Genomic DNA, 6,316 nt, shown 5'->3' with positions numbered 1-6,316 from the left:
TGAGGCAACAGATTGCACGCAATATTATTAATTAAATATAATCTTGTTTGTAATTGAGTAAATTTTAATTAAATGAGACCCTTTGGAGTTAACCATTTAATATGAGTAGATTTAATTAAAATACATAAAGGAATTAATTAAAACCTAAACAAAAATATTGAGTAGATATCAAAAAGAGAAATGTCTAAATTAGTAAAAAGTACTAATAAAACATAATTAAATTCTACATACAAGTACCATGTAATTGAGTAATAATGATATATCTTAATCAATGAATTTACTTGAATTTACTTAGTGGATTTAATTAAATCTAAATATAATTCTTACTTAGATATATTGTGTTTATCTCATGACCCACATTTTAAGGTGAGATTACAATGGGTACCACGAAGTACAGAGTAAATAAAACTCAATTAACAGAACATACATTAAATTCTTGCCAAAAGTAACACTTTTAATTATAAAAATTATAGCATTTCATTGCAAACTTTTACAAATGCTGACCTTGAACACTATTTTTGTGAAAACAAAAATGAGTACAGTTGCCAGAGGACCTGTCGAGAAGAACTAAAAAACGTTAGGGCATGGCTGCACTGTCCTACTGACATAAATTTACAAATAAATTAAATGCTTGTGACAAATAAGAGAGGAGACCATTTATGGTCATTGTATAAACTGAAATAATTGTCTTATCTTAAAGAAAAATCCTATGCTTGCTTCCTCACCTTAGTGAGCCGCTAAATTATATCAGTTATGATCTTAAAGAGAAGCACAAATCCTTGAAAAGTACATGTGCCACAACAGAAAACATGTAAAAGAACAATTTGTAAACATTTTTACCTTGAACCAACCACAACAGAATTTTTTAAGGGGTATTCAGAACGATGTCCTAAGCAGAACCTGCAAACGTAAGGACCTGTAAAGCTTTCAATAAGTCCACCAAGAGAGTGCGCACCAAGATTGTCTGCTGCCATACAACATACTGTCCCTTTAAAATTCTTTCCATCACTGGCAACAAAAACTCTAGACATACAAAACTCTTCTTTTTAAGACACAAATCTTTTGAGAGGCTCTAACACAATATCATAGCCAAATCTTTTAGCACCAACAGCCTTGCAGAGACTAGACCAGTTTATTGCACAAAGTATAGAGCGCAATCCAGGTGGTATATTTGCTAATACCCAATAAACAGCTGTGATATTGTTTTTTTACACAATGTTCCAAATGGAATCCTCAAAATAATCAATGTGGAGAATGAATGCTATTCTTGGTTCCTCTACAACGAAAAAAAATAGTTTTGTCTGAAATATTCCCCATCTTGAAATGATTCATTCTGAATGGATAAGCTTAACCTCAAGTGAAATATCCTTATTGGTCAATATATGCTGCAAGGTAGAAGGGGCAGGGCATGTATTGGGAGCTGAGATTCTCCTGCAAATCAAGAGCATACTCCACTGGCTAAAATTACAAATAAATTAAATGCTTGTGACAAATAAGAGAGGAGACCATTTATGGTCATTGTATAAACTGAAAGAATTGTCTTGTCGAAAAGAAAAATCCTATGCTTGCTTCCTCAGCACAGCGAGCCATTAAATTATATCAGTTATGATCTCAAAGAAAAAGCACAAATCTATGAAAAGTGCACTTGCCCCAACAGAAAACATGTAAAAGAACAATTTGTACATAAACATTTTACCGTGAACTGACCACAACAGAAATTTCACTGACATTTGGCACCTTCAAACATTCAATTCTCAAGCTTTGTTAAAGCTGAACCTTGTGGGTCACACAAAAGTGTGCGACCATAGTCTCAGTTCAAGCCAGAAGTTTGCTCTTGAGGGACTGGACTTTCTTTGACAGCTTTGATGCATCCAGTTCCAAGAAAAGTTTTTGGAATACCTCAAAGGTGTACTTCAACTGCTTGGGATAGTCGAGATTCAGTGCATAGGTCAAGCCCAAGAGGAGACAGCAAGTCCTGGCAATATCTCCAAGTCCTCTGATGACTTCCATGCCCTCAATGACAACTCCAATTTCCTTTGGGCTGTCGCTTGTGGAGGCTATGTCCTTTGTGAGTTATTGCCACTACAAGCTGTTCAAGTTCCTCCAAGTTCTCGATGTCCTGCAACATGAAAATGTAATCAGTGCCATAGCATAAAACTTTATTTTTAAAGTAGCATATCACTTAAAAAAAAAACTGCACAACACATCACAAAGATTTTTAATAAAGAGCTCTATGTCACCCATGTCAATGTAAGGGTGAATGACAAATTAAAGCAAAATTTTAAGTTCATGTTTATTTAGGGCCCTTATTCACTGTTCACTGATCACTCATGAAAACCAGAAGGAGTTCATCCACCAGCAGCCAACAACTTCAGTGCTCCTTAGAATTGATTCAACAGACTGAAGTTGTTCTGGTAGGGCAAAAATTAAAGAGTACGAAAACAGTTTTGGTTACACATCACATACCAATGTACTTGACAGCCTCTAATCAAGGAATTACAATCCTTGAATTAGGTTAATGCAAATTAAGTTCACCTACACTGAACTCTTTGATGAGATGTTCCCCATGCTCTCCAAGGTATTCTATAAGGCACCGAAGGACAACCTCTCTGGCCGTCTCAACCCTAGGGCACGTGGAGTTCTGGAGAGGAATGCAACAACTGATAAGCCAATCATAAAAACAAAACAAAAAAAATCACTGTAGATGTTCTATTAATTCGTAAATGTCAACACATAACACTTAGGGGACAATTCTGGTTTTGTACAACCTAGATCCTATTTTTGTGATTTTGGTCATCATGTTTTTAAATTCTGATAGTATTTTACTTGCCTGCTTCACTATAGAGTTAAATATACATTTAGTGAATCCTTGAGTTCATGGCAGTATTTTTGTGTATGTGTGTGTTTTCTGTTCTTATAAATGGAGTCAGTGCAGTGTCATAATTCTGTTAGTTCTGATATTACACTGCTAAAAAACAAACTTCATTCCACAGCACCTTAGTTTGAAGAGTTTGTGTGGTCCTTTTAGCTTTGTAATGCCTGGTCTGTGAAAGGTACTACATAAAAAAACTTTACAATAATATCGAACACATGGTGATAAAATGATAACTGCTATCTTGAAATGGAGCCTAAAGTCAAGTATATACTGACAGCACCTAAAATCCCAATCACTGTATAGAGCGGTTAACTCCATAACCACAAAACTCACAAATAGATAAATAAAGAATTATAATCATCATGATAAAATATTATCTAGACATGTACTTTCAAAATTTTATTAGATTTTGCCACCTTGAGTGTAAAGAAAAAAATGTTGCCTGGAAATCTTACGGAACAAAGCGACTTTTAATTTTGAAAAGTATTGTACCTCCAGTGGCTCCATTATGATCTACAGTCTTTGTCCAAGTGCTCCACCTTTAGCATGAAACAGCTTCAGTAGCTTGGGAGTGTGAAGGTCCAACCCAGACATAAATTTGGGTTCCAGTTGTACAGTGGTTATTCTCTGAAATTCAGCACTGATCTGAAACAAAAAGGCAACAAGACAGACAGTGGTATTACATCACTTCTGAACCTCGAAATCGTCAATGTAGAGAATTAATGCTATTCTTGGTTCCTCTACAGCAAAAAATGGGTTTTGTTTGAAATATTCCCCATCTTGAAATGATTCATAATGAGTGGATGAGCTTGGTCTTTTTTTTAAAACTTCATGTGAAATATCCTTATTAGTCAATATATGCTGCAAGGTCTGAGGAAGGGGCATGTATTGGAAGCTGAGATTCTCCTGCGAATCAAGAACATACTCCACTGGTTCGATAAATTCAAACTGTTCCTTGAAATATTTTCTTCTTTTATAAACAGAACCAAAGGGCCCATCTACTCCCAATGCTTTGCTTGTAGGATGTGACTTACAGAGCTCTTCTGCCAATTCAGTGACAATGTCTTCTTCCACGGCACAATTGTTCTTTTTCAAACTTGTTTCAACTAGCTGATAAATTACTGGAGCAGATGCTGTGTATATAAAATGAAGCTCCTCCACCAAATCATCAATACATTTACCAGAAACGTTGTGCACACTTTCCAACTTCAAGAGAAGTAAGCCAATTCTTTGTTGTATTTCATTCGATATATCCACTGGAGGATTTATACAGGTATCCTCATAATCACTGTCACCTACATGATCAGCTTCATGTGGTAAAGTCTGGTGTTCACCAATGACATCTGGCTTTAAGTCTTCAATTGAATGAGATCTGTGCTTTCTGCTTTTGTGCGAAAAAAATGTGACATATATATTTGTCTTAAATGTGCATCCAGCAAAAACACACTCTACGGTTTCATGACGCCTCAGATGATTGCCAAGGTGTAGGAAATATTCTTTTTTAGTGGGATGTTTAGATGAGCAGATTAAACATGAGAAACAGAGGACTACTTCTGGCCTTCTAGCTTCATCTTCTGGATGGTATCTTGAAAGATGCGTGCGTAGGGCACTCAAAGTTTTAAAGGAGCACGGACAATCATGAACAAGACAAGGTACCGAATTTCCAGTTTCAAATGTCCTGTGCTGTAGCCTGTAATGGGTCAGAAGATCACCCCTTGTCGTTGCTCTGAATCCGCAGGTTTTACACTGCCATCTCATCTGGGGACATGTAAGAGAAACACAGTAATGTTAATGACAAAATGTGCCTTTCTGCTTAATTGCATCCCTGTATCAATCACATGCATAGGCTGTATTGTAGGGCTGGTTGGTATATCAATATTTGCATCCGTTTGTTATATGTGCACTGACGACATCCAGCCTAGCAAGACGTTAAATTTTTACACAATTATAGCCTACATTCTAGATTTGAGAGTTTCTCCCAAAACAAAACTTGTTAATTTGACTTCATTATTTAAGCCATTTTAAATATTTCATACTATTAATGAATTGTAAAGCCTAATTGTTGTACACTTGAACACGTGATTACTATAATATAATAAGTGACTGGCTACATTTTTACTGAGTTTTATGCAAAGGTAGAACAAATTAATTTTAATAGGGAGGTTTTTATAGCAGGCATCACATCAAGCTGCATCACTTCACATCAGGCTTGCGCATTAACCACCACCACCACCCCTGCCTGGCTGAAGTTCGCGAAACTTTTAAACTATCAAACCTGGCTGTGCTGGACACAAAACGAATAAAGATATGGTACCGCATTACTCAAATGTTTTCAGAAGAATTGTATTGTACTGTTTCGCGTTTAAATGAGAAAATTGACTTAACCGTCGTGTTAGCTCGCCTCCCTGATATGACTTCTCGCGGCTGGCGGGAGATTAATAAACAGTAACCCTTAATAAAACTGAAGCTCTAAAACGTAACTGTTGATACACTGACTTAATGCGTTTTCAAGGTAACTTAACATTTATGACAAAACAGCGAAAGAACAGAGAGAAGTGATAACGTTACCTGCGTGGTAAACGGTCCAACACAAAGAGGAAGTAAAGCTAACGGAAGTGCAGCAAGTAGAGTTTGGAACATAGATGCTCACTATACTTAGCCCTGATAATTTCCCGTTATGGAAAGGTGTCTAATCGTAACACAAACCCCAACATGCTTATCGGCAGGATTTAATAAGTACATACCGAGGACATATCACTAACATAAACGGAACATGGGCAACACAATAGCGGAAATACTAACCAATATCTTTTAAAATAAAAGCTTGTGCTTTTGTCAGCAATACGAACGGTTCGAAACGCTACCACAGTACTAGCCTATATTAACATGGCTTAGCTAACAGAAGCCAGCTTTATGCTGCTGAGTCTCTCTCTCTCTGTGACTGCTCATGTTGTATTATAATGCAGCATACACCATACCTATGCATTGTCCTCACCAGCCCAGTACAAACAAAATAAGTTTCCTTACCGTAGTCAACCAGATAGATGAGTAAAGAGGTAGAGGGTAACTCCCCGTCTGCATGTTTTGTGGCTATGTCTGCCAAATTCAAAAAGCGCGGTTAACAGGAAGTGCTTTTCAATTAAAAATTGACCAATTCCATTAAGTTGGATTTATTCAATTTTCTCTCTGTTTAGAATTACACAAACAGAAAGCTTATATTTGATTAACCCAGAATACGTCAGTTTTATTCAAGACATTTTTATTTTAATTTTACTTAAATAATTACAACAAAATCAAAAACACATTAATATTGAATATATTTTACTAAATTCATCAATTAAAACCTACATGACCACAGAATCATTTATTACAGTGTATATTATGTAGCGCTTTTCTGCTCTGAGCACTCAGAGTGCTTATACAACACGTTTGCATTTACCC

General features: G+C 36.1%; 1 long non-coding RNA gene across 2 annotated transcripts; it reads right to left on the bottom strand.

The window, feature by feature from the left end:
• Positions 1 to 252: 252 nt before the first annotated feature.
• LOC115786507 (uncharacterized) lies at positions 253 to 6,081 on the bottom strand. Of its 2 annotated transcripts, none has more exons than XR_004020438.1 (5): positions 5,903 to 6,081; positions 4,532 to 4,633; positions 3,368 to 3,520; positions 2,540 to 2,641; positions 253 to 2,119 (listed from the first exon to the last, which is right to left on the bottom strand). It is a non-coding gene; the product is annotated as an uncharacterized LOC115786507 (long non-coding RNA). The 2 variants fall into 2 exon arrangements; XR_004020439.1 differs by lacking the exon at positions 5,903 to 6,081 and adding an exon at positions 5,444 to 5,682.
• Between the last annotated feature and the right edge of the window lie 235 nt (positions 6,082 to 6,316).

The sequence above is a fragment of the Archocentrus centrarchus genome, chromosome 10 (genome assembly GCF_007364275.1).
Source record: "Archocentrus centrarchus isolate MPI-CPG fArcCen1 chromosome 10, fArcCen1, whole genome shotgun sequence".
Classification (NCBI taxonomy): Eukaryota; Metazoa; Chordata; class Actinopteri; order Cichliformes; family Cichlidae; genus Archocentrus; species Archocentrus centrarchus.
This window is presented reverse-complemented; position numbering and strand designations above follow the sequence as displayed.